Below are 27,245 nucleotides of genomic sequence, written 5' to 3' on the forward strand. Positions count from 1 at the left end.
AAATGTATGAAGTCCCGACGCTTGCATAACCATGGTGCTTCCTTGTCTATATTATTACAGTACACCAACATATCGTAAGAACTAAATAATATTTGATTTGAGAGCGAGAGAGGTTGCCTTTTGTGAACAATATTCAAGGGCACAATTCTATTTTTTTACAATTTACGGATATATGTCAATCGTCATAGAAGAAAAAAGCGCCTTGAAAAACCTTGTTTAATCGTAATTGATTGGCTCCATTGACAGAAGAAAGTTTAACGAGAAGAGAAATAAGCATGCTGTAAAGAACGGGGCTAGCCTAGAAACAGTAAAGAGGAAACTAGGTATAGGCAAAAATCCGATGTATGCGTTAAGAGACAAAGAAGGCAATGACATTAGCAATATGGATAAGATAGCTAAAATAGCCGAAGAGTTCTGCACAAATCTATGAAGTTTTCAATGTACTTATTAAGTACTGAGATAGGCAGCAGTGCAGAGATATGGGACATACCTCAAGTAACGAAAGAGGACGTAAAGAAAGCTTTGGGTAGCAATGCAAAAGAAGAAAGCAAGTGGTGAGGACCAGGTGACACCAGACCTGTTGAAGCACAAGGGGGATTTTTGTGCAGAGAAGCGAGCCAGCATGCATACGCAATGCCTTATGACCTCGAGCGTACCAGAAGGTTGAAAGAACGCTCCAGGCTAACATCAACTTCATCCACGTCAAGCACTTGAAAAACTTCAGACCCATCAGCTTACTGTCCGCTGCCTGCAAAGTATTTACTAAATCGGTGATAGAGTCAGGACAACTTGAAACTTGAATCAGCCGAATGATCGCGTAGGCTTTATTAAAGGCTACTCGACAATAAACCATATTTACGCTATCAGTCAGGCGACAGAGAAATGCGCAGAATATAACTAACCCCTTATATAGCCTTAATAAATTAAGAGCGTCTTGAATCATATTGAAACCGCGCAACCGTTTTATTTTTGCGCGATTTCAAGATGCATTCTACTACTAGTCGCCAACTATCCCGCCTCTCTCTATTATACATGGAGGCACTACGGAATAAGAACATAGATGAGCCTTATGTGAAAATAATGGAATATAACTATAACGGCTGCACAGCCACCGTCCGTCCTCCATAAAATCAACAATAAAATTCCAACCAGAAACAGTGTCAGGAAGGGATACACACACGTTCTCGGCGGTGCTGTTGATCGCCTCTTTAGAGAACGTGTTCACAGGCCTACTTGGATTTGCGATTCGCTGATGACGTTGCTTTGCTAAGCCATTCAGGGGATGAATCGCAAAGCATCATAATTGACAGGCAGGGAAGAACCGTGTGTCTAAAAATAAATGTGAAGGAAAACCAAAATTTTCAATTGTCTCAGAAGGTAGCAGAAGTTTACGATTGGTAGCGAGGCGCTGGAAGTGGCAAGGGAATACGTCTACTTAGGGCAGGTAGTGACGACAGATTCTGATCACGTGAGTGAATGACTAGAACAGTTAGAATGAAGTGAAGCGCATTTGGCCGATTTCCTCAGGTCATGAATGGTAGTTTACCAATATCCCTCAAAAGAGAAGTACATAACAGATGTATCTTACCAGCACTCACCTATGGCGAAGGAACTTGGAGGTTAACGAAAAGGGTTCAGCTTAAGTTATGGACAACGCAGCGAGCTATGGGAAGAAAAATTATAAGTGTAATGTTGACAGACCGGCAGAGGGCACAGTGGGTGAGGAAACAAACGCGGGTTAATGATATCCATATTTTAAACTTGCAAACACGACAGGACACAGAAAGAAAGAAGAAAAACATGGGCGAACGTGTTTCTTTTCTTTCTCTCTTTCTTCCTTTCTTCCTTCCTTTTTTTCTTTCTTTCTTTCTTTCTTCCTTTCCTTTCTTTCTTCCTTTCTTCCTTTCTTTCTTTCTTTCTTCCTTTCTTTCTTTCTTTCTTCCTTTCTTTCTTTCCTTCTTTCTTTCTCTCTTTCTTTCTTTCTTTCCTTCTTTCTCTCTTTCTCTCTTTCTTTCTTCCTTTCTTTCTTTCCTTCTTTCTTCCTTTCTTTCTTTCTTTCTTTCTTTCTTCCTTTCCTTCTTTCTTTCTCTCTTTCTTTCTTTCTTTCTTCCTTTCTTCCTTTCTTTCTTTCTTTCTTTCTTCCCTTTCTTCCTTTCTTTCTTTCTTTGTCCTGTTGTTTTTGCGCTAAGAATATGTTTACTTTGTCAGAAATCCAACTAGTCTTTTTAAAGTTTTTTTTTTAAAGTTAATGTCATCCTAGTGGAAATCAAGAAAAATGAGCTTGAGTTGGGCGTGTAATGCGAAGGCAAGATAACCGATGGTCGTGAAGAGTAACAGACTGGATACAGTGAGAAGGCAAGCGTAGCAAGGAGAGGCAGAAAGTTAGGTGGCCGGAAGAGATTTAGAAGTTTGCGGGGACAGGGTGGCCGCAGCTGGAACAGGACAGGGTTAATTGGAGAGGTAAAGAAGATGCGTTTGTCCTGCAGTGGGCGTAGTCAGGCTGATGATGATTATGATGATGCGTTTCGCTTGTGACATCAGCAGCTAGTGTCCCTAATAGTATTTTAGATGTGCCAGCGTTACTCATTGTACGACTGTTCCCAGTATTTCAGAGTTCTTAAAGCGGATCTTCATGTTTACAAAGTTCCCCCGCTATTTAATTTGTGTTTTCAGGTTCTAGCATTTTTTTTTCCTGATTGGGTTCTCAATTAAATACTTTATTTATTTTACTTCCCTCGAATTTATTTTGTGCATCGTCGGGGCTCGAACACTTGCAGCTCTTGATAGCTTGCATGCGCCTGTAGGAGGCCTTGCATCAGGGCTTTCCTGCCATGGCTCCGCGCGATAGCAACACGCCCCAGAACGAGAAAAAAAGATGTTACTGAAAAGCCTCACTAATGAGGAGGACAGGCTTTGCCTGATGTTCTGTTGTTCATGAGGTGTAATGCATGCAATACCACAACAACGCATCAAAGCTATGAATAATGGCCAAAGGGCTGCGTTCGGGTTGACTCTTTCGTCTCGTAAATGTTTACATGTTCAGTTGCACTGAACGTTTGACGACAGGCAAGCTGAACACTGCAGAGTCTGCCAAATCAGTGCTACGCAAACCAAATGATTACGGTGGTGTTCTCTCTAAGCAGCGCTGCAGTTAGCCTAGGCATCTACACTGACCGTAATGTTTTCATTATTTTTCATACTAATTCTTCCACGCCGCTAATTCTTGTGACTTGGATAAAAGAATACCTCAACGTAAAAGGACAGAGCAGTACCCCGTGCAATTAAACTATATACACATAGCCACGCCCGCTGAGAATGCGAAGAAACACTGTCAACGTTGACTACTTCAACACACTTCAAAGGAGCGAGAAAATTTCAAGCCGTCCACCTACAAGGACGCTCTGATCATGCTCGGCGATTCTTTATTTTATTTTTCTCGTGCCTTAAATTTTTGCCGGCTTCGTAGTTCTATGGGCCCCAAAATGATTAGTCTTACTCGTAGGCTCTGTCCTTCTCATTTCCCTCTCTCCGTGCTGCAAGCGAGGCTGTTTTGCTAGCCCAAAGTGCAAACCCAAGAATGACAACAATGAGCAGAAAGAAAAGAAATGACGTGCAGTAAAGCGAAGCAAAATCAGCGAACACTTTCCTTCCGCTTTCAAGACATAAAACTGCTGAACATCAATTCCTTCAAATTCACTTCAGCGCCAATACGCGACACGATGAAGCAGACAAACCGGAACGGGCAAACTCTCCTCCTTTGCGCACTTTCCCTGTCCTGCATGGAAGGCTGCCCCCTTTCGGGAGAGCAGCCTTCCTGCTGGAGACAGCCGGATCGATACATGGTCCGCACCCGGAAAGGGAGGGCGACTGTGGCGCTCGGGAGACTCCCCTTCGCTCGCCTATGCAGCAGCGCCACACAGCTCTGCGTTGCGCAGCGAAGCCGGCAGCGCAGGGCGGCGCTCGCGGATAAGGTCGGACGGCTCAGCTCGACTCGGCGTCACCTGCGACGGCGTCCTGTTTCCAGGCAGTAAAGGCCTGCTGTTTACGTGTGCCGGAGAGGCAGGGGACATAACACACCCGCTTTTTTTTTAGTTCCCTTCGTTTATTGCCGAGCTGCAAGATTCGACCACCTGGCTCGATCACGGCCTACGTCACGAGCTAAGGTGTGCAACGGGTCTGCCTCCCGAGTGCTCTGGTCGGTAGGCCACACTTTCTACCCTCAGACTGGGAACGCGGCATGTTTGGCGCAACCGCCTTTTTCCCTAGCGGGGAAGACCGGGAAGCGTAGAATGGGCCGCAGAAAAAGCGTCGTTCAAAATTGGACGCTGCGATCGCGCGCCATGCCTGCAGCTGGAGGTGCCGACTGCTCAGCAGGGAGGATCGCCAGCCCCGCTAAAATCAGGCAAGTGCCTCCCTGCAATCTCTCTGACGCAGTCCTACACTATCGACGGCCCAATCTCTGAAAGAAGGTGCGCAGCTGAAAAGAGAACAGTAAGAGTGATTCCTCGCATTGTGCACCTTCATTGTTTTGGCACGCTTCTCTTAACACGCACAGAAAATGGTCCTGGCATGCATCAGGTACTAAGAGTGAAGCGAATGAAAACTTTTGCTCCGGCTAAGAAGACAGAGAGACAGAGGCTCATTGACGAAGAAAGACAAAGAGCTCGGCCTGAGCTTTCGGTAGACGTTTCGGCCAATACACGCAGCACATTATATGTAGGACAAAGGGGCAGGAAGTGTTGCGTGAATTTCACCTTTGATACGTGAATTAACTTTTGCTTACCTTAATTTAACAGTCAGGCTCCCGACCAGAAGTTCAGGTCTATGAGTGCGTTCTCAAAGAAATTAAACTATCAGTAAATTTTGTGTTGAATTGGACAGTATCATTCTATTGCTAACATATCAGCGCATTCCAAGAGAGCGTTAAGTGACTACGCCTAAGCGCTGAACGCATATAACAGCGGGGGAGCAAAACGGGGCATGCGAAAGGGACTACTGCCGGAGAGTGACTAAAAAACTGCCCTTGAAAACAGAACAGCACCACGCCGTGCACCCCACCCTCGGGGAGTGGAAATGTGCCATTGAACACCTTCGTTCAGTTGAGCTGCCTGATGGCTGGCAAACGGAGGTGAGCGCGGTAGCTCAGGTATTTTGACAAGTTTCGGAATATTGCCGCGAATCTTTGCAGTGTATGCGCCTTCAAATCTGCTGCCACTACACTTTATCGCTTTGTTTGCGACACAAGACGCGACTAGATTTATCTCGATCGATCGCAGCCAAGCAGAGCTGATTCTACGTTGTTCCGGAATGTTCTAGTAACTTTGAACGCTTTATCTCGAAAGTTCGCTCTCGGCTTTAAATTGAGCACGGCCGACAGCGGCGGGCATTCTGTTCGACGAACGCCGAGCACGCTTGTTGCTACGCCGCCGCCGAGTAATTCAGTCCATTGTGAGCGCAAGTCAGCCCAAATAAAGAGTTTTGTTTAGACGCTATTTCCGCAGCCTTTCTGCTCTCCGGAGTACAGTCACTACTTCGTGACAATATTCTTACTAAGGCGCTGGCGCAATAACTGCCGGCAACAAGCTTACGAAACCAGCACTACCTGCACATTGGGCGGCGGTGATGATGACGTTCAGATAGAAGCGATGTTAGCCTTGCAGGGATATAATCTCATCAGCATGGTGGTGAAAGTGACGTGCAGAGATAGTACCATTGTCGTTCCACTGCATGCATAAGAGTGGTGATAAAAGTGAAACATGTAACTATCGCCCCATATCTGATCAGCGTGCTTTGCAAAATACTCGATCATGTCATATACACTCAGTTAATTAGCCGTCTACAAAACAATAGCTTTTTCCTGTTCGACACAACATGGATTAAGGCCCGGTCTTTCATGTGAAACACTGCTCGTAGAACTCACCCATGGCATTTCCGTTTTTTTTAAATTCCCCTGTTTAGGCAGATTGTCTTTTTCTATACTTTCGAAAAGCATTCAATTTATTTGCTCACAACCTATTACTACAGAAGATTTCACGTTTAAATATCCCTACTACACTCCTAAGCAGGATAGACGCGTATCCTGTGGGAAGAACACAGTGCGTAGCTTACGCCGGAATCAGTTCTGCAAGCGTGGGCGTGACTTCAGATGTTCCGCACGGGTTGGTTTTAGGTCCTCTTATTTTTTTGGATATTTATAAATGATATCATTAGCAACATTTCACGCAAAATCAGATTTTATGCAGAGGAACATTTCTTCGGTAGCAGATGCAGCTATACTTTACAACATGACCTCAACTCCGTGTTCTCTTGGTGCGAAAAATGGAATGCGGCACTAAACCTCTGCAAATGTAATCTTGTCCGGTTTACGAAAAAGAAAAATATTCTCCAAAAAGACTATTCTCTTGACTGCGCAGACATGTCTGCTGTTTCAACTCATAAATATTTGGGAGTCTTTTTCTCGACTGACCTCTCATGGAATTCACATGTAAATTATATATCGGCTAAAGCCAGCCGCACATTAAACTACATCCGACGGAACTTTAGGGATGCTTCAATTACACTCAAAGAGACCTTATTCATGTGCAACGTACGTCCTCTACCTGAATACTCTTGCGCCGCTTCAGGCCCGCATACAGAACAGAATATCGAGGAACTGGAGCGCGTCAAAATACGGACTGCTAGGTTTGTCTCTGGCGATATTAATTTCTAAAAAGCTCTTCTGGTTTGCGGGGCAAGTTGGGATGGCCATTACTTGAAAAGAGGAGAAATATTTGAGATCTCTTTCTTTCATATTGTGCTTGAAGCTAAAACTGGAATTGCAAATAAAAAAATGCGTACATGAGCCAAGTTGCATTTCATTGTAGCAATATCATTGTAGCAATATTTCTTGTCCTAACGCATTTTGCTCTATTTGTTGTTCATTCGAAAAGTTGGTACAACAGTGCTGTATTTTGATATGTTTTTTCCGCGTCTGTCGTGCGCGTGTTTGTCTTTCTGCAACGTTCTTTTAATTTTTGCCTCCCCCCCCCCCCCCCCCCCCGTAGTCCATAGGTTTTCTCATTATATTGCATCATTTACCTATATTATTGTATTATTCGTCTGTGGATTTAATGATGTTACCCCTACAACAATGCCCCAGTAGGAGAGCTGTAGGTATGTTGTATAAATGAACAAATAAATAAATAGTTTATGATTAATGAGGTTTTAACGTCCCATAGCGACTCAGACTATGAGGGACGTCGTAGTGGAGGGCTCCGGAATAATTTCGACCACCTGGGGTTCTTCAACGTGTACTGACATCGCACAGTACACGGGCCTCTATAATTTCGCCTCCATCTAAATTCAGCCGGCGCAAAAGGGATTCATTGTCCCCCCCGGCCCCCTCTCGGGATCCTGTATGTTACCTTATACAACCGTGCCCACATTGTGTAAATAAATGTAAATAGCAAACAGCAAACATAGTGATGAAATCACGGTGAAAATTAACGGAACGATTTTGTACGAGGGTGGCCACTGAGACGCCGTGGTAATGCGGGTCTTTTACCCACCGGAGCGCACCGTGGTTCAGAAAGCACGCAATTAATTGACGTCAGACATCGACACGAAAGGTTATTTCGACCGAGTCACAGGTTAGAAAAATTGGAGGAGACACTTAAGCCCCGCCTTTAAGGTATGACGCGATATTGTAATGGGCCAATTCCCATATATCCAGAATTGGTAATTCAATACTTTACATTCATAGATACCTGGGAGTCATCATACCTCTCCCGGAGCAGTGTTGCAGGGGTTAAGCGATGCGTCACTGCCCTGCGATGGCAGCTGCTACCAGCGGTGGGGCTTGTGCGACCCAGGTTGCTCTCCCCGAGCAACCAATCATTAACTTAACTGCTACATGCCACTGTGGGCAGGTTGTGATGACGCCGCAAGATCAGGTGACTTAGGTAGCCCACCTGACTTCTGGGTTGCTTCTCTGGGGATTTTTCGTGGATATTTCATTCACGGTCAACGACGCCGGATTTTCTGCGAAAGGGCTCCTTAACGCTGTCGCATTAAAACAAAGTAGAAATTGCTCTTAATGGCGAATTACAAATTGCTTTTTAGTGTCTGCATTCTTCTGCATATGCGGAACAGGCGAGCTGGAGACTACGCAGCATAGTCGCGAAGTCAAAATATGACAACAGAATAAACCCGCCTTTTTTTTCTACCAGAAGAAGTGGCACCCTCCCAGGAGATGTTCGGGCTAAAACATATTTATTCTGCCTTCCTCCGGCCCACCTCGAAAATGTCGGCCAGATACTAAAGGCCTTCTCCGAGGAAAGGTGGCTTGAGGACCGCGACAAGAACGGCGCCCCCTGCAGACAGCTAAGCGGCTACATCTGCATGAGTTGACACTCACCAAACAGGCTCAAGAATGCAACGATTCTAGTGGACTCCATTCCGATCGCTATACATTACCACGGGGTGTTTGTGGCACCGCTTACAAACCTTGAAGTGCCACAAAGTCGTACTCTCGACACCGGCGGGAGAGAGAAAGTAGGTCATACAACATCGAAGAAGAATGAAGAAAGCCCCGTGCATTCACGTTAGCTGAAATCTCAATACGTGGAGTGATTAAACTTTATATGCATGTACATTTTAGGATAAAACCTTATTTTTCCCAATTTTGGCGCCCCTATGCGGTTTTTTGAAAAATCGGACTAAGCCCTATTTCTCTCCGGAAATTACTGCTTTCAAGAGAATTAACGTAAATTTCCAGCACTTAAATCTGAAGACATCACTAGAAAATTAGAGGACATGTGCTTATGGCACAGTAGTGCTTTCAGTTAACTCATGATTTTATTATTTTTCTTTCCTTGCTTGTTATACATGACGCGGCTAAATGTTATGCGTTTCAAATGGTCGCCGTCTTGAATGAATTTTGAATGAACGTTTTCGCGGTGTTCAAAGGCAGATTGGTCTCCACGGACATGGTAGTACTGAGAAAGAGATGTTTTCGTATGGGACAAAATTGTTGTAATAAATAAGAAAAATAATTACTTCATTTCGTGAATAGCATTTTCAGTACACGTTCCATTTACACACTATTTATGAATGGAATTACCAAGAAATAGAGAATTTTCTGTCCCGCGAAAAAATGAGCGCTAAGAGTAAATTGAGTTTGGCTGCTAAACTAGTCACCCCGAAAAAACTCGGAACACATGGAGCTTCATACCAAAATGACCCCATTTGTACCCGAATTTCAGCTCAAACAACATCGCCTGTTTTTTACCCATTGAATTCCGGAAAATATTACACCCAAAAACGAAGGGCCCTATAATATACAGGGTTCACATGTCCAACATTCTTGTACAAAAATTTTGAACACGGGACAAGGTACTGTTATGAAAATATTGAAAGGGTAACGGTCCATTCTTCCGATCGGGAGCAAAATATTTCTTTTAAAGTTTTTCCATCGCTCGCATCATCGAACAATTAAGGCCGCCATAGAAAATCAATGGGGAACGTTTTTGACGACCGCAAAAACGGTAGGAGCAAAAAAAAAAAAAGGGAAGCTTTCCGATGGGAGATGTGCGGATATATTGACTGTTAGAGTGAAATCTTACAATATATAAAAAATTTCGTTCATAAACTATTTCTCGTTGAAAAACACTTTTGTCCAGAATTTTTTAATATGGCCGGAGTAAGTCTAGAGGAGGTCTACTGCGGTTTTTATTCGATGTACAGGATTAATTATTCAAGCGGCTTAAATGCATTGATACCTTCCAAGTGTTTAGGAAAAATAGTGTTTCCAGAAATCAAGGTCTCTAAATCCTCCTCCTCGGATACAAAATATTTTTTTACTTGCCGGGAGCGGCCGTCTAGGAAAGACAGACAAACGCTACAAGCTCTGAAAAATACAAGATAACGCTTAATTCTTAAGTATTTTCCACCGTTAGGTGGACTCTTTCTTGTTGAAAGCGGCACTGAGTGCATCGGCAGGACAATCAGGTAAAATTTGTGTTCTCAAAACGGGTCATGAACCCAACCCCGAGTGTGGATAGCGCGCTCGGCTACTGATCCGGAGTTCCCGGGTTCGAACCCGACCGCGGCGGCTGCGTTTTTATGGAGGCAAAACGCTAAGGCGACCGTGTGCTGTGCGATGTCAGTGCACGTTAAACATCCCCAGGTGGTCGAAATTATTCCAGAGCTCTCCACTACGGCACCTCTTTCTTCCTTTGTTCTTTCACTTCCTCCTTTATCCCTTCCCTTACCGCGCGGTTCAGGTGTCCAACGATATATGAGACAGATACTGCGCAATTTACTTTCCACAAAAACCAATTATTATTACTATCATTGTAGCGTAAGCTATACTGGACGAGGTTGACCAGTTTCGCGTGCATCCTGGAGAGCCGTGATGCGCATGCGTGAGGAGCAGTGACGTTACAAAGGTGAATAAAAAAAAAAGACCTGCGTCAAAACTGGGAATCGAACCAGGGCCTTTGGCGTTTAAGGCGGAGACGCTACCACTCCGCCACGACGGCTTTTTTTTTATTATTGCATGGAAATAGTGCCGAAAAGAAAAGTCTAAGCACGCTTACGCCACAAACCACCAGGTCTCAAAATATCGTCTCGATCTGCCCGCATAATTTGGTGGCCAACGTCAACACTTCTTGGCCATTTACGACGTCAGTCAGTGACGCAAAAACACAAAATGGCCGCCGCCGCCTACGGCCGACCAATAGGAAAGGGGCAAATGAGACACTTTTTCAGACAGTTTCAATTTAGAGCCATCCGTAATACCGCCATACATTTCCCAGTCTCAAAAAATCGTCTCAATCTGAATTAGGTTTCCAACGTCAACACTTCTGAGCCATTTACGACGTCAGTCAGTGACGCAAAAAATCAAGATGGCCGCCGCCCACGGCCGACAAATAAGAGAGGGGCAAATGAGACACTTTTTGACACAGTTTCGATTGAGAGCGATCCGTAATATCGCCCAGGCCACCTTACCCCTACATGAACCCTCCTTCCAAAACATCAAAAATCTGGGAGGCACACACATGCGTCCAGATAGGGGAGCCAGCTAGGCGGCTTGCAGGGAAGCATATACTCCCCTCACCAAAGCGCATTGTTCACGAAACAAAGATTTCGACGACCGTGGTGATTCGGCGTGGCGGTCCATCATGCGGCTCTTCCAGAGACTAAATAGTCCCAGCAACATTAATAGGTCATATGGCAAAGCACTGTTCTTCTCCGAGGGCAAAAAACGAATAGTGTAGGGTGTGATGTCAACGCCCTTCTTAATTGTTCGTTGTAAAATGTCCCAGAAGAAGATAGCACCAATGCACAGAACAAAACAATGGTCAATGGTCTTTGGTGTATTGCGCAGGCGATAATTCACCATCCATAGCGCGAGCATCTGCTTATCATGAAGCTATGCCTTCACAGGCAGCGTGGATGTGTGAAGTTTAAAGAAGAATGTTTTAGCGGCAGAATAAATGCACATTCGCCTAACACGTTTTAAAACAGTGGTGTCAAGGAACTCCAGAAACGTTTGCCGATACAACGGTACAGGGAACAAATACTCTGTAAGTGTCTGAGTCATCTGCTTTCTGGAGAGGCTATGCAGGTAGTCTAAAGAAAAGCGCAAAGTGAGGTAATTGAAGATGTCAGCAACTTCCTGAAGGAATCACCATAAAGGGCCCTCACGAGTGTGTCCCGTCGTTGCGAATAGGAAAGACGAATGAGCACTGAGACGCCTAATAAGCACGGCTACTATACGCCACGACAGCTCAATGTTTAACCGTGAATAAAGACGCAAAATAAAAAAGCGGAAGGTATCCGACATAAGGAGGTTTAATATGGAGAGAATCGAGCATGCTCTAAAGAATGGAGGTAACCTAAAAGCGGTGAAGAGGAAACTAGGCATAGGTAAAAACCAGATGTATGCGTTAAGAGACAAGGAGGGCAATGTCATTAGCAATATGGACAAGATAGTTAATGTAGCCGAAGTAGCCGAATCAGGTACAGCGCATGCATATGGCAGGTTCTCTCAGATCATGAATAGCAGGTTACCAATATCCCTCAAGAGAAAAGTGTACAGCAGCTGTATCTTACCGGTGCTCACCTACGGGGCAGAAACATGGAGGCTAACGAAAAGGGTTCAGCTTAAATTAAGGACTGCACTGCGTGCCATGGAAAGGAAAATGATAGGTGTAACGTTAAGAGACCGGAAGCGGGCAGAGTGAGTGAGGGAACAAACGCGTGTTAATGAAATACTAGTCGAAATCAAAAAGAAATGGGCTTGGGCAGGGCATGTACTACGAACGCAAGATAACCGCTGGTCTCTACGGATAACGGAGTGGATTCCAAGAGAAGGCAAGCGTAGCAGGGGGCAGCAGAAGGTTAGGTGGGTGGATGAGATTAGGAAATTTGCAGGCATAGGGTGGGCGCAGCTGGCAAATGACAGGGTTAATTGGAGAGACATGGGAGAGGCCTTTGCCCTGCATTGGGTGTAGTCAGGCTGATGGTGCTGATGATGATGATGATGAGTGAATGCGCGCCTTTCATATATTAACTCTTCCGAACCAGATGTCGCCGCGCTTACGATACGTATATCCTGGCCTAGCAGGACTAGGCCATCATCAATTTTTTTTATTATCCCGAGCGATAAAAGGTATTAAATCGATGCGATGTAAACCGAAACGAAACATGATAGTAGCATTAGTATTTTCTGTCTTCATAGCTATAGGAGGTCAACGCTGGCCGCCAGATTTGACCATAAAACCATGCGCATCATCTATTGTGTGCCGGACACCACTTTATTACGTAGGGGCATCTATGCCAAAAAAAAAATGGCTGTGGTTTAGCTCTGGTTAACCCTAGTTGAGTTGCGAAAGCTTCGTTACCTCGGCATGTCGTCTACGCAGCGCCTCATTCCGACGCTCTCGAGAACTCAAACCGATCTCTTCTGCACTTGAAGGGTCACTCCGGGACGTGGCATGACTTCTTCTACCCGCATCTTCGTTACGACGTTTCTCTAGTCGTGCGGCGCTTTCTTCTGGCGTCTCTTGAGCGCGTTGTCTCTTCCTCGCTTCATTCTGTCGTTGCGTCTCTTTCGCGCTCTCCATAACGACTACAATACACTGAGGCAAAGCGCATATATATATATATATATATATATATATATATATATATATATATATATATATATATATATATATATATATATATATATATAAAGAGAGAGAGAGAGACTCTTTAATGAAGAAACAGAGAATTTAGCCGGCGTTTCAATATCGCTGGCATGCTACTCTGCGTAGGGAGGGGAATTTGGGAGATAAAGACTGAAGGAGAGCAGCGTGGAAGAGGTGGAAAAGAAAAAAAAACGAAGATAAAATGCAGCCACGAAATGGGTACTAAGGATGCAGTGGCGAGTATTGATGTAACCTATGGAATGATGGAGTGCATAGTCCGACGAATGGGCTGACAAAGTTCACTGCAAGAAGAATGCATGAAGGTAACCTGCAACTGAATTTAGAGCTTATCGAGATGTCCAATGTCTTTTAAATATGTAAAAAGAAAGTTCATTGGAAGTCTCTGTTGCCTGAAGCAGGCTAAGGGGCCTAAAACTTTGTCCATTGTTAGGGGCACTGGGCAGAGCTTCTGCATGCAATGTTCATAGTACGCACGCTCGTTAGCATACGCAGGGCACTCAAGCAGGATATGTTCCACAGTTTCTATCGAAGCACTGTTGTCACAATGCGGACTGTTCATTTGTCCAAAACGGTATCGCAGGCCATTTGTATATGCAGCATTCAGACGAAGTCGGTGATAAAGTGTTTCGAGTTGACGAGGAATTCTGGGTGAGAGTCTTGATCTAAGATGTGGGTCGATTGAGTGAAGAAATTGGTACTGATGTGTCGGCAAACTCCAAAGCCGATACGTTTCTTCGTACGCAAAACTTTTAGCCATTTGGGACGCATCAGATTTCGTGAGAAAACTTCGAATGTATCTCTGATGTTGATGACCCTTACGGGCCGCCTCATCTGCTTTTTCATTAGCCATAATGCCACAGTGAGCAGGTACCCACTGAAATGTTATGCAGTGGCCTGCGGCAATAGCTAAATGATGGATATACCCAATGTCCAGGGAAACTGGCTGGTGATTCGTTTTCTTCAGCAGGTTGGCCAGGATCTGCAGAGTTGCTTTTGAATCGGTGAAGATAACCCAACGGCCGGCGGTTCGGCGCAGGATGTAAGAAACAGCTTCCTTAATACCGTGAAGCTCAGCTGTTGTAGAGGAGGTCCTCCGCTGCAGCCGGTAAGAAAGGGCATGGCCTGTTGAGGGCACATAAAGGCCACAAGAAGAAGTTTCTTTAGTAGTTGAGCCATCGGTGAAGATATGGGTGTGCTGCGTATATTCTTCGATTAAGTAGGCGAGAGTAGCTTGCAGAAGTGCTGCCTGTGGCATGCGGCTCTTTGCATTCACAACTGGAACAGACTTCTTCACCTTTAAAGGAGAGAGTGTCCATGGAGGAAAGGCCAGAGGGAGTAGTTTCTGTGGCTGATTAATAGTAGGAAGGGGCAGGAGCTGCACTGCCTGGCCAAAGCTAGAGTTGCTGTGAGTTAGGTGGACACGGTGTAGGAAGTGCTTCTTCCCTTGCAGGACATGGCGGAGATGGGTACGCATAGTTTCCTGGCGGCAATTACGTCTAGTGGGAGACATCCTGCCTCAGCTACTGTATATGTATATGTACTGTATATGTATATATATATGCATATACAGCTACTGTATATATATATATATATATATATATATATATATATATATATATATATATATATATATATATATATATATATATATAAGTGTGTGTGTGTGTGTGTGTGTGTGTGTGTGTGTGTACTCCGCGAGGCGACACCTCCTCTCCCTCTACCCCAGCGGAGCACATCTGGTGGAGCGAGCGGCGACGGGAGCGGCGTCGACGGCGGCACCGTTGCTAGGCAACGTTGGCTCAAGGTCGTTCGTCGGCCACGGCATACGGCATACGGCTGAAGTGTGCGACGAGCCGAAATGGCTCGCTGGCTGGCGTAACAAAGCTTTCGCTTTAAAATTTCTCATATAAAGGTCTCTCCTTGCTCATTAAGTTGCGCGTTTCCCAGTTTCAAACCCAACCGTACTGCACTACCACCATTTGCGCCGCAAACCACGGCTTCCAGCAGAAGCGGATTCGTTTGTCAAACACGGACGATGGCAGGAGGAGAAAGTGCGTTGTAGGACGACACGGCTGAGAGATCATCACAACATATTAGGAATTCTTGGCTCAACAGTGTAAAAGGAAGAGGGCATAGCATTATTTCTTGCTTTAACTTCAACATCAAATGTAACTCATGAATCCATCTGCACTCCACCAAATTGCACCCACTAATAGGGTCGGATGATTGAATTAAACTGCGTGGGAAAGTCTAATTTACATACTAATTAATGGGCCAGTTAGTGAAACGAGCGCGTTGCATTGTTCGTCTATAAGATATCTCATCTGATCTCACAGCATGCAACTGGCATTTAGCGCCTTATCAAAATAAGAGCAGCACCTGCAGCGACTCTCACCGAATTTCGCGCTGTGATGATTAAGCGCGTCAGGGCTTGAATGTCCACGTGTTGCCCTCCACGTAGACAGGGTTCAAATGGCGATGTAGAAATGCACCTTTTTAACCGGCGACTGGCGAATTTCGTGACCACAATTGAGATTCCGGATTGTTTCACAACTATCGCTCTAGTTTAGCACTGGCGCTAGTTCGTAGCACAATAGGTGGTCAATCAGGTGACATATGACAGCCGTTCTGTTACTTCATAAGAAGAAAGTTACCTCTATTTTCTCATTTCGAGAAGTATTAACTCACTTTCATAGGTGTTACGGAACAAATGGCGTTGAAATTTCCGAGCGTCGGCCATTAGATACATCAGATACGTCGGCCATCAGATACATGGTGCTGCCATCTACTGAGCGTGTGCGGACCAATGAACCGTCAAGTGTCGGCGCTGACTGTAACATGGAAAATTCGTTTTGGCTAGGTGACAATTAATAAATAGCTACGGACTGTCATCACCTGATGCCAACTAGATGATAGCGCCTGCCTGCCTGCCTGACCACCCGTCCGTCCGTCCGTATTTCTTGAAATTGTTTGGGCTGAAGAGCCTCACTGGGCCCTAACGTTCTGGTTGTTTGTGCCTCATCCTCTTCCTAATAAGTAGTGGCATTCATCGGAACAACTGAATTGCTAGCAGCTGCCGTAAGACATCGAGAAGAGCCAGCTGTCCGGCGGCCTATGGCCGCGACGTGTCGCTGTATCTTAGCCGCAGACCGTGCGTTACCTGCACACATCGCCCGTGGAATGTTCGCGTGAGTACATGCCCCTCCGAGTGTTCCACCACGTCTACCTTCCGCACCGCGCGGCGCCTGTTCCCGAGCCAGTGACCCCCGCACGGTGCGCCAAGCGAGCAGCCGCCGCCGCGAAGTCGATCCGTCTTCGTTGCGCTGCAAGGCAAGGAACGCGCTGCGTTTGCGCATTCTTCACACGTACGCGCACAGACAGCAGCCGGTGGTCGCCGCTATGTACGCGCCGCTGGTCGCAGTGCGCATCCTTTGACCCTAATCCCGCCGCTGCAGTTATGGATGAGGCGGCCCATCCGCCGGGGATGAACGCAGCCGACGAGCGCTGACGTCTCCATCCCTCACGTTCGTTCCCTCCACGCTAATGATGCCTTTTCTGTCTCTCATTTCGACGCTGCGTTTCCACCTTGTTGGTGGTGACGCCAGGCCAATGAGGAGTGATGGCAGTGCCATTAACGTGGTCTTGGCAGCGCTTCGGGTGTATGGCAGCACGGAAACAAGGCTCTTCACTCCCCGTCTTCAAGCGCTCATCTAACTTAACCAGCTGTAAGCGGAGAAGTGAGACACCGTTAAGAGAAGTAACCAGTTCCGCCAAGATTCACTAAAGCTGACGGAGTAGCGCTGGTGTTGAAACAGAGAATAAAACAGGGTTCAAGATTTTAACTAGCATCTCCGTCTTCAAATGCACGTGCGGCCGTTATTTTCCTTAGGCACCTTGTTTATCTCAATAGACCTCCACTGGTTATTCGGAAACCATGCCATCTGCTATTTCAGTAAATCGTACGCTTGTGGATGAGAATTTGGCACTGTAGAATTCTTGCTTTTTTTGCTGCTGCTGTACAGTGCAACCTTTCACGGTAAGTTTATTACCCAGATATACATGCCAGGCTGCCTCCCGGTAATTCACGCACCAACGTCACGAACCGAGGCTCCAACAATGAAAGTTATTCAGACGCACACCCACATGCGAAATTCTCTTCCGTCCTTGTGAAAGCAGGGCCACGAAAGGATCTCACGGTGAGACCAGCACGGCATAGAAGCATGTCGTGGAAGTCAAAAATTGTTTTAATGTTGAAAGGTGACCGTTACAGACATTCGGATAGAAGGTTTGGCTTTCAAGCGCGTCCAGTGGGCTCGTAACCAAATGCTCTAGAGCGGACATTAGGCGGCTGCTCGGTGAAACATTTCAAGACTGGGAACTAGGCTAAGTGCAGGATGAAGCAGAGATGTGTTCAGGATTAGCGCAGACTATCCAATAACTTTTACTGAAAGGCATTTTCTTCGAGAGCAACGATTAGTATACGCACTTTCACGCAAGCGAGATTAGACAAACCGATAGAAAAACTTCGGCTGCGCCAAGCCACCTTGCCTCTTCTTCAAAGAGAAGCGCAGAAGGCATGCCTGTCACTTACTTTTTTTCTTTTTTCAAAATGTCACTGCCGAAAGTTCTTTGGAGCTCATTTGGAGTTTTTTGAAAAGTGGCTTACTTTATGAAAAGGCAACTGCAAATGCTTTAGAATTCGACGAGCTTAAAGGAGTCGGATATGTGAAACTTGCAGGCAAAACATGCGAAGTCCTTTTGGGCTAGCGTTTGAAATGGCGGCATAACCACCGATTAAAGTCGCGATAGCCCCAAGCTTCTCCGTAGCGCACAGCGCCAAGTGGGGGACACATGATGACGTCATCTACTGTACCGACTCATTTCCAACGCATAAACGTTTGCTTTGAAAGAGGACAAGATTCGCAGCATAAATAAAACGCACACAGAAGATCAGGAACAAGACAGGGCTGTGCTGCTTGTCTGCATTATGGATAGCAACCAACCAGCTCCAAGCCATTGTGTTACTGAAGGAAGAAGGAAACCAACGCCACCGAAGGCAAAGCCCGCCGAGCGTTGTTTGGCCGGATCCGACGACGCACGGCAGCGCAAAGGTGAAATCTTACCGCCCGTGACGTCACACAGAGCTTCTCTGCGTTTCTCCGGTGCTGTGAGGAGAACCCTAAAATTGAATAGTCGATTGCGGCATCATTTTAAATGCTAGCGCAAAAAAAAAAAATCTTGGCAAGCTTTACACGCAGCCAATACAAATTTGAATCCTTGAATATCGCGGAATTCGCAAGAAGTGGTGCGGACACCCAAGATGCCCACGATGTCGCGCCAAATAGGGAATACGCACACCTGCATGCCCGCGATATTTTTCAAGAAATTCCGCCACTCGAAGTATCCGCCGGTTCTAGAGCTCAATGACGCGATACGCGTGAAAGTTAGGGAAAGGCTTGGTGGGGCCCCGACGCTGCTCCTGGAACGCAGTTTCTTCTGACATGGAGCAAGCAGGCACACTACGCGTCTACGTAATGCGCATAGGTCGGCGAATTTGGGCCCTCTGCGAAGACAGCTAGGCAGAGTTGTGTTAATACATTCGTGCGAGTCCTGTAAGCCTGGAAGCACTGCTGAGCCGGGCATTTCTCACGAGGTTCTAATTCCGCTCCTGCCCGCTTCGTTTGTCCTCCGGCTTTCACTCGGCAGCCGGCGGCATGGCGCTTATGCATTCGAACTGGTGCGCTCCCTTACAGCGCGATTGGTAAGGGACTCGCGTGTTTAACGGCTGCGTATAGCGCGCGCTGGGTTCCCCATTCCGATTATGGAAACCCTGATAATTGCGTTTCGTCGCAGGCATCGCAGCCGCTGCAGCGCCTTCCACCGTAATTACACGCCTCACGGTCACGGAGTTTCTCCGGACGGAAATGAAGGGCTTCTTCAATGACAAGTTCTTCACGGCTCATTTAGCATCATCCTCTTCGGGCCCAGCGAGGTTGCGCTTTGCTTGTAAGGGAATAAAAACAAAAGGGGGGAGGGGGCATTACAGCTTGCAGTGAAGACGTGGGAGCCGGCGCTTTAGGGGCCGCGAGTCGGTGAACACCCCGTCAGATTTCCTTGTTGAGAAGAGGACTCGCGACACTTGGTCGGCGGAAGCGCATTCAAAATTCTACAGAAGACACGCAGAAGGGTTCAAAAAAAGGATACACACTAGCAGCGGAGTGGGCGCGAAAGGCTCCAAAGCCAGGCACTAGAAGCTACGCCGACAGAGACCGACAGTAAAAGGCGCTGAGAATTTTGCTCAGGGAAGCATGAGTGGTTAATGCAAACACGACACGCGCCTTAGAACTGAGATGAACAGAAAGTCACCGTTAACCGTGGTTGCAGAGTGCCTGTGAAGAGCTAGCTGCTAAGCACGAGGCGTGGCTTTTGGGCTTGTTGGTACATAGTTCCAATACAGTGTAGCGCAGCAAAAGACGAGGACACAAGAGACGAGAGACGAACACCACGAGCGCTTCTCTCGTCTCTTGTGTCCTCGTCTTTTGCTGCGCTACAGTGTATTGCAACTAAGCACGAGGCTCTCTGAGTCGCCGAATGGAACAATGGCAGCCGCACACGTAATGGCGCATATGGTCATACTTGTTGCCTTTTCAAAAAAATCTGTGTATCCTGAAAATTAATTAATAAACAAAAACTACTCATTGTTTTGCGCAACACCTCCAGTAGGCATCGCAAGATGAGCCTGTCAGGGGGACCACTCTTGCTTTCGCAAAGCAGCGTACAGATGCTTGGCATGTGACTGACTCTATTTTGACGAGACGCCTAGAAGGTATTCCCAAAGAGTCCAGTTATGTCATTGCACCGTTCATAACAGTCTGTAGCATATCACGATGAACCAGAATCTGGCACAAACCGCGCATCGGCTCCATGTCTGGAGAGCATAAAAAACAAGCAGCGACTCTCCTGCTGCACGCAGCTCTCTGACATCGCCGGGCACCGACGCAGACTGTTCTTAAGGACGAGTTGCGCACACCTAAGAGGCAGACACAGGAAGAGCACAGGAAGACGCAAAGAGCGCATTTGTTTTTTTTTTTCGACAGCACCTTTACACCTACCAAGAGGCACCTTTCACGATCCTGTTGGTCAATTTTGTTTGGCACACGCCGGTTAAGGGCTAGTAGGTCGTGAGTAGATAGCGAAGGGTCGTTACGGTACTTTGGCCTTTTGCTAAGTGAGCATGAAACTTCTGGTAACGCAGCATCGCCCAGGAAAAGAAAGCACCGTGGCCTATTCGTCTTACTCGTTGTCCTATTAGAGTTGAGGGCTCGGTGAAGGCCCTGTGTTCTTCCTGTGTCTGTCTTTTATGTGTGCGCAACTGCACCAACTAGCCAGACAAGAAGTTCTTGTAAACGACACACACTCGCGGATTAAGCTCGCTCGCCTAGCTTCGAGAGCGCGTGTGTGGACTGCGTCGTGGCCCGAGGCCGCATCGCAGGCGCCCGCAGCGCCCCCTCAATTATTGATGACCGCGTAATTTTCGCGTAACAAATGGTCACAAATGACCTATTAGCGACGACCATTAGGCGGCGCTGTGCCGTGCCCAGTCGGCTGGGAATCCGGAGCGACCCTCACGCGCCGAGGGTCGTCCTCGTGCGCGCGTCTTCAGCCGCACTCGCAGTCGCGAATTTTCTTGCCCGCTGCCAGCGTGGAACGCCCGAGCAAACGGACGAGCCGTGTCAGAAAAGGTATGGGACGGAGGGAGGTGGTGCACGCCCTGGCGCTGCGAGCCGTCAAAGGGCAGACCAGCAGCTGCGAAGAACCATGATCGTTTCACGCCGCCGGTGGCTCGCATCTCTCCTGTTGTCCAGGTCTCTCGCGGTACGTGCAGATGGAAGGAAAGCGCATAGCGGAAATCAAGTATGGCTGCTGTGGTTTGCAGGGGTCTTTAGATCTTTATTTTTTTGCAGAACTGTGCCTGATGAGCCCCCCCAAAAAATAAGCGGAAAACCGCACGAAAACCATTGAACTATTGGCACGTATACCCACGTTCTGGCGCTGATACATTTCGCTTTGAGCAGTGAAATCTTGGTGTCCCTTGACGTCAAGCAGTTCGGCGCAGCTTGAAAGCAGTCGTAGGCTAGTTGGCTAAGCGCAGTGTCAACCGGGCAGGGCAACATGCAACAGGACAGGGTCGAAAGAATAAAAAATATATATTTTTTTTTTACTCAAAGCAAGGTGTACCAGCGCCAGAGCATCAATGCATGGGTAGGTGCCATTATTTAAATGGTTTTCATGGGGTTTTCCACTCATTGGGCGTGACTCTACAGTGCTAATGCCTCCCTTCAGCGCTTCTCATCACACACAGGCACTCTTCCTTGCTCATATTCACACACCCGACTTTTTCTCAAAGCCGCTCTGCGCATGCGCGCCTCTTCTCCTCCAGCTCCACTCGTCGCAAATGAAACCGCCAGCTCCCACTGCGCATGCGCAGTTCATATTATTTACAGGCGCATGCGACACATGGCAGCAGCTGTCAAGCACACGCCATTTCGTAGGCGCAGCTGGTTCCTCCTGGAACTACATCGCGCCTGCGTCTCACACGTCCGTTTGTTTTCAACCCGTAGCAGACGAATTTTCGCCGCTCACTAGAGGGCGCCACGTCTTGTGAAAAAAGCAGCACAGCTTCCACATTCTGGTCTTCGAAGTCTCCACACTGCAGTTTCCGCGCAAAATGTTATTCTAACCAGTATCTCCCTAATTAGAGCCAACACCACCCCCTCCCCTTCGCCCTCGTACCTCCTCCAAGTCGATGTGCTTGCGGTGCCTAGTCGGTAGCATGCCTAGCTGGCGTCCCAAGGACCGTGGCCTCGAACCCCGTCTTAAATTTTTGGAAACTTTGCTTTGCGTAAAATCAATAAATCCATAACTTCATAAAATTAAGCAGTTTTAAACATGCGCCGACCTTCTCGTCACACTGCAAGTTCTCTTTTCAATCACTTTCATGCCAGACATCCACATGTGACGTCACGCGTGACGTGGGTTTCTCAGTACAACAGCGTCGCCAGGTTTTCCGCATTAACGTCGTCGCATTAATACGTGACAAGGTGGCTCTACGTAGCGCGTAACGTTTAACTCCTGCTTGCGAACAAGCAAAACGCTTGTGTACTGACACTGAACACCGCCCAGCTCTTTTGTTTTTATTTACAGTACTGTAAGCCGCTTGAGAGCTGTGAGAATAAAAAGATACATCCGGTATCACTGTAAGACGAAAAGCGCGAAAAAACACACGGGCGCAAAGAAAGACAAAGGACAAGCGCTAACTTCCAACTCTAACTAACTTCCAACTCTAACTAGAGTTGGAAGTTAGCGCTTGTCCTTTGTCTTTCTTTGCGCCCGTGTGTTTTTTCGCGCTTTTCGTCTTACAATGGAGTACCAACTAGCCCGCACCCACACCTTATTAATCCGGTATTATGCTCGCATACTTTAACTTTATCGCAATATAATCTTACACACTTGAAGCTCGACATCTGATGTTGCATGTTTCAGCTGGCGTTTTAGAAAGCCGAGTTTCCATTAAACGAAACCGCATATATGATCAGTGCGTAAGCCGTAATGTAAAGTTTCAGTAATTGTGACGCGTAAAATTTGCTAAACTTTTGGATAGCGATGTTGTACATACTGTGAGGGAAAACTAGTAGGGATTTTTTTAGTAACTACACTCATGGCGACAAATTTGCATGCTTTAATTTTCATATCCCACCTCATGCACCAATTTTACACATTTTTCGTGAAAGACATGAGAGCGAAAAATGGCAACCCAGAAAAGTAAGGGGACAGGACGAGCGCTGCACTTTGAACAGGATTTATTCAAGGAAGAGCGTTTATATATAGCCACTGCCCTTATCCATGCTCTTAATCGCAGTTGACAAACAATCGCCTCTCACAGATGTGCATCAAGAAACAACATTTTACTGTGGCAAAGAACAACTGACGTGTCACTGATGCAATTGTCACCTCGCTTCTTGATATAGAAGGCTTCCACGAGCTCAAGTTCTGTGTTATCTCGGCTTTTCAAGAGCACTTTGCATTCTGATAGTGGAGGCTTGACGGCTATACGCTTCTCTTTCGAGCAGGCTTGGCAGTGGTCAGGCAGATGGGCGCCTTTCTTGTTTAATGAATTCTTGTGTTCAAGCAGGCGCTCATTAAGACGCCGTGCGGTTTGTTCAACGTACACCTTGCCGCATGTAAGCGGGAACTCGTAAACCACACCTTTCTCGCAACGAACATGTGGAGTTCGGTGTCTGATGGCGCACTCTTGCACTTCTTTCTCCCAATGCGAGAACACATTCCGGCGAGTTTTCGAGGCGTTGAAAATACCACGCCGACGCCGTATTTATTGGCCACCTTCTTGAGGCTGTGAGATGTGATGTGTCCGTAAGGTACAGCTTCCGGGCTTGCCAGATTTTTTTCTTGAGGTCGGTTGTTTTCCTTGCTGCCCTTCAGCTTTTTCAGCAAGCTCTGCGTCACGGAGAGAACCAGGCAAGTCGGGAAGCCTGCTTTCTGCAGCCTCGACACCTGAGATGCAAAGCTGGCGTGCATGGCATGGTGGCAGGACTTCTTTAGTGCGGACGCTAAGCACTGGGAAGCGATAGCCCTCTTAACAGTCTTAGAATGGTTCGAATGAAATGGCAACAAATGACATGGCCTGACGTGTTAAGTTGCCGTAGGCGCCCTTGATAGCAAAAAAAAACAAAAAAAACACCACGGTCAATCTTTTTAAATATTTTTGGCGCTGGACGGATGTTACCATGGTAAACTAAATATTAATGCTCGCAGTATTGCTAATAAACCTGGAGGTCTCGAAGCCTTGTCGACTTTGCACGAAGCCGACTTAATCGCTATCACCGAAACCTGGTTGCACAAGGACATACTGAACGACCAAGTTTTCCCACCTTTATAATGTACTCGGAAAAGATTCGTTAAAAACAAGTGGTCATCAGAGCTGAGAGAGGCAGCTGGATACGCAGCTATTTATCGGAGAGATTGCTCTCTGTGCCGACTGAGGAGTCTTTACATCGGACTTCGCGCGGAGTTCCGCGGGGCGGAGTGCTGAGCCCAACTTTCTTCAACCTTGCTCTCGTCGGGCTGGTGGACTTTTGAAAAATGATCTCATGGCTTTTCGAAGACAACGTTACGCCAAAGGCATCGGCAAACACATCTTTTATCACTTTCTTAAATACCGCCTCTCGTTTCATTTGCATCCTCTTTAATACAAAAAGAAACAATGATGTTTCGTCTGGACGTGTCCTCAAGATGTACCATTTTTTCTTCCTGGCGTTTGATCGTGCGATCAAATTCGTGAACAGTACCCTCAGGAGTCAGTGATTTAGCACACTGTTCGGTAAATGACATTTACTTCCTTGTTTCTTGAGGCACCCCACATTACACTGGGTTTTACACCTTGGAGAGCGGGGCTGCCAATAAAAGTCACAGCGATTGGCGGCCTCCTGGCTCGCGCGCCCATGCCGGGGGAGCCCCGGTCATTTGTTAATAACGAACAGCCCCTTATGGACCAGCGGTTATCTTGCCTTCGCATTACATGCCGTTCCCAAGCCCACTTCTTCCTTTTGATTTCGACTAGGATGTCATTAACCCGCGTTTGTTCCCTCATCCACTCCGCCCCGCTTCCGGTCTATTAACGTTACAGCTATCATTTTTCTTTCCATGGCTCGCTGCGTTGTCCTTAATTTAAGCTGAACCCTTATCGTTATCCTCAACGTTTCTGCCCCGTAGGTGATCATCGGTAAGGTACAGCTGTGGTGTACTGTTCTATTGAGGGATGTTGCTAAACTGCAATGCATGATCTCAGAGAATCAGCCATATGCGCTCCACCCCATTCTTAATCTTCGCGTTATTTCTGTCTCATGACCCGGATCAGCGGCCCTTAGCGGATAGCTGCCCTAAGTAGACGTATTCCCTGACCACTTACAGCGCATCGCTACGAATTGTGAACTGCTGTTCTTTTGCTAGACTATTGAGCATTGCTTTGGTTTTCTGAATGTTAATTTCCTATTAATGTGGCCCTATTAATGTATCATTCGTCGAGGTTCAGCAAACTCTTCTGAATGCTCTAATAGCGAAATCAAACGCCCGGTTTACCGCGCTAGCAGCTCCTGCATCACGTGGGTTAGTGGGAGTCACATACGGCCTCAAGATAGAGAGAAAGCCTGCGAGAATAACGGCAAGGTATAGCGCCGACATTCCCGTCGGGCATCCCTCGCCCAAGTTTCCCTCCCCCGTGAAGCATCCGTAACTCTCCGCACGAAACAAGGAAGGTAGAGCTGCAATCTCGGATTCAGTTGTCTGCTCGTGTTCGCACACTGCTGAACGGAACGCGAGGCTGCTTTTAATTCTTTTACCCGTCCTCCTGCCGTTCGTGCTTCGCGCCCACCAGTGCGTGCACCCAGAGCGACCGGCCACGTCCGGTTCGGATGATAGACGACCCGTCTCAGAGGCAATGCGCAGTAGCTTTTAAACTGGACCGGCCATTCCTGGGGACGGAGGAGCCCGGGCGATTCGATCTGCGCGTGCCCTTTTGTGTGCGCCCATGGTGTGAGCGCTGCAAGCAGACACGCAGCGAGAAACATGGCCAGCCTTCGTTATCCGCGGCACTGCAAGCGCGTTTCCGTGAGACCAGCCGATACTGATTTTTCTCGTGCGCCGACGCTCTCAGTGGCTCGGCCTGCTTCCATGTAGCGCGCGGCGTGGTCGGAAACGTGAGTGGCACCGTAGGAATTCGCTGTCATCATCATCTGTCGCGAATCTGGTTCTCAGAGAAATAGTTAGACACGCCAAAGATATAACTATCACTGAAGGGGGGTCACTGCGGGATTGTATCCTAAAGACCTTGTGCATAACTGTATGCACTGTTCTCTCCACTATATCCCTTTCTCCCAAACCCTTTTAACCGTGTTTGGTCTCTCATATTCTACCATGATAATTGCTTTTGGGGGAAAGGAAATGGCGCAGTATCTGTCTCACATCTCAGAGGGCACCTGAACCGCGTCGTAAGGGAAGGGATAAAGGAGGGACAGAGAAGAAATGAATAAAGAGGTGCCGTAGTGGATGGCTCCGGAGTAATTTTGACCACCTGGGATTATTTAACGCGCACTGACATCGTACAGCACACGGGCGCCTTTGCGTTTCGCCCCCATCGAAACGCTGCCGCCGGGGTGGGGTTCTACCCTGCCCCTTTTAATTCCGCCGTCCGCAGCTCTGATGCTCTCAACTTTATACACGGTTTACAGCGGCGTATCATGGGCGTTGCCAATTTGGTCACGTGATCACGCCGTCTTTACACGCCTCCTGACTGCGCGGCGCCTGCGTTGTCGCGACGGTCGCTACGTTTGGTAGTTCGGTCCCAGGAGCCAGTGTTTCGGCTGATATCGTTGTAAAGGAGTGAGAAGACGACACTAGGGTTTGGCCAAAGCCTCATAGGACATGTGAGAACCTTAATTAGATCGCTTGAGGCGTGAAAACGTAATCAGGCTTCATGTCGCAGAGAGCAGCTCAGCACCTCGCCTATTTGAACCACCGAATGGATCGCCTGTATTCTTGTCTTTGCTTCCGCTGAAGACTTTGCAGAATGTTTTACATTTTTATTGCATAAAACACCGAGTTTTAAAGGTCCTGCGGCTGCGTAGGTCGTTGTCGTATTGGGCAATGGCATGCTCAGACATCACTCTATAAAATGTTCACATGCACATCGTACCGTGCTATGCTAACCGTGCCTCGGCAACGTAAAATATTTTCTGCTGATTTGTTAAGCACAGAAAAGCGACAAAAATAAATATTACAGAAATGTTAACTATCATGGCCGCAACACCATGCATCAAGCAGCCTGTTCACTAGCTGGCATGCAACTCTTTCCAAGGATTCCCAGATATAAATGCAGCAGTGGCGTAGCCAGAAATTTTGTTCGGGGGGGGAGGGGCTCATGTTGCAGTACGGCCTCCTCATAGATATCTGTGTAAGGATCAAACGCGAGAATAA

General features: G+C 47.1%; 1 protein-coding gene and 1 long non-coding RNA gene across 6 annotated transcripts in view; one reads left to right on the forward strand and one right to left on the reverse strand.

Moving 5' to 3' along the window:
• LOC144098283 (uncharacterized) overlaps positions 1–27,245 on the reverse strand; it is an 854,931-nt gene that overhangs the window by 71,689 nt on the left and 755,997 nt on the right. The window lies entirely within an intron of this gene.
• Positions 3,917–27,245, forward strand: part of LOC144098279 (uncharacterized) — a 152,313-nt gene continuing 128,984 nt past the window's right edge. Inside the window, exon 1 of the mRNA XM_077630790.1 lies at positions 3,917–4,402. The gene's annotated coding sequence lies outside the window, so the exon portion shown is untranslated. The remainder of the gene's footprint in view (positions 4,403–27,245) is intronic.

The sequence above is a fragment of the Amblyomma americanum genome, chromosome 7, assembly GCF_052857255.1.
Source record: "Amblyomma americanum isolate KBUSLIRL-KWMA chromosome 7, ASM5285725v1, whole genome shotgun sequence".
In the NCBI taxonomy this organism is placed as follows: domain Eukaryota; kingdom Metazoa; phylum Arthropoda; class Arachnida; order Ixodida; family Ixodidae; genus Amblyomma; species Amblyomma americanum.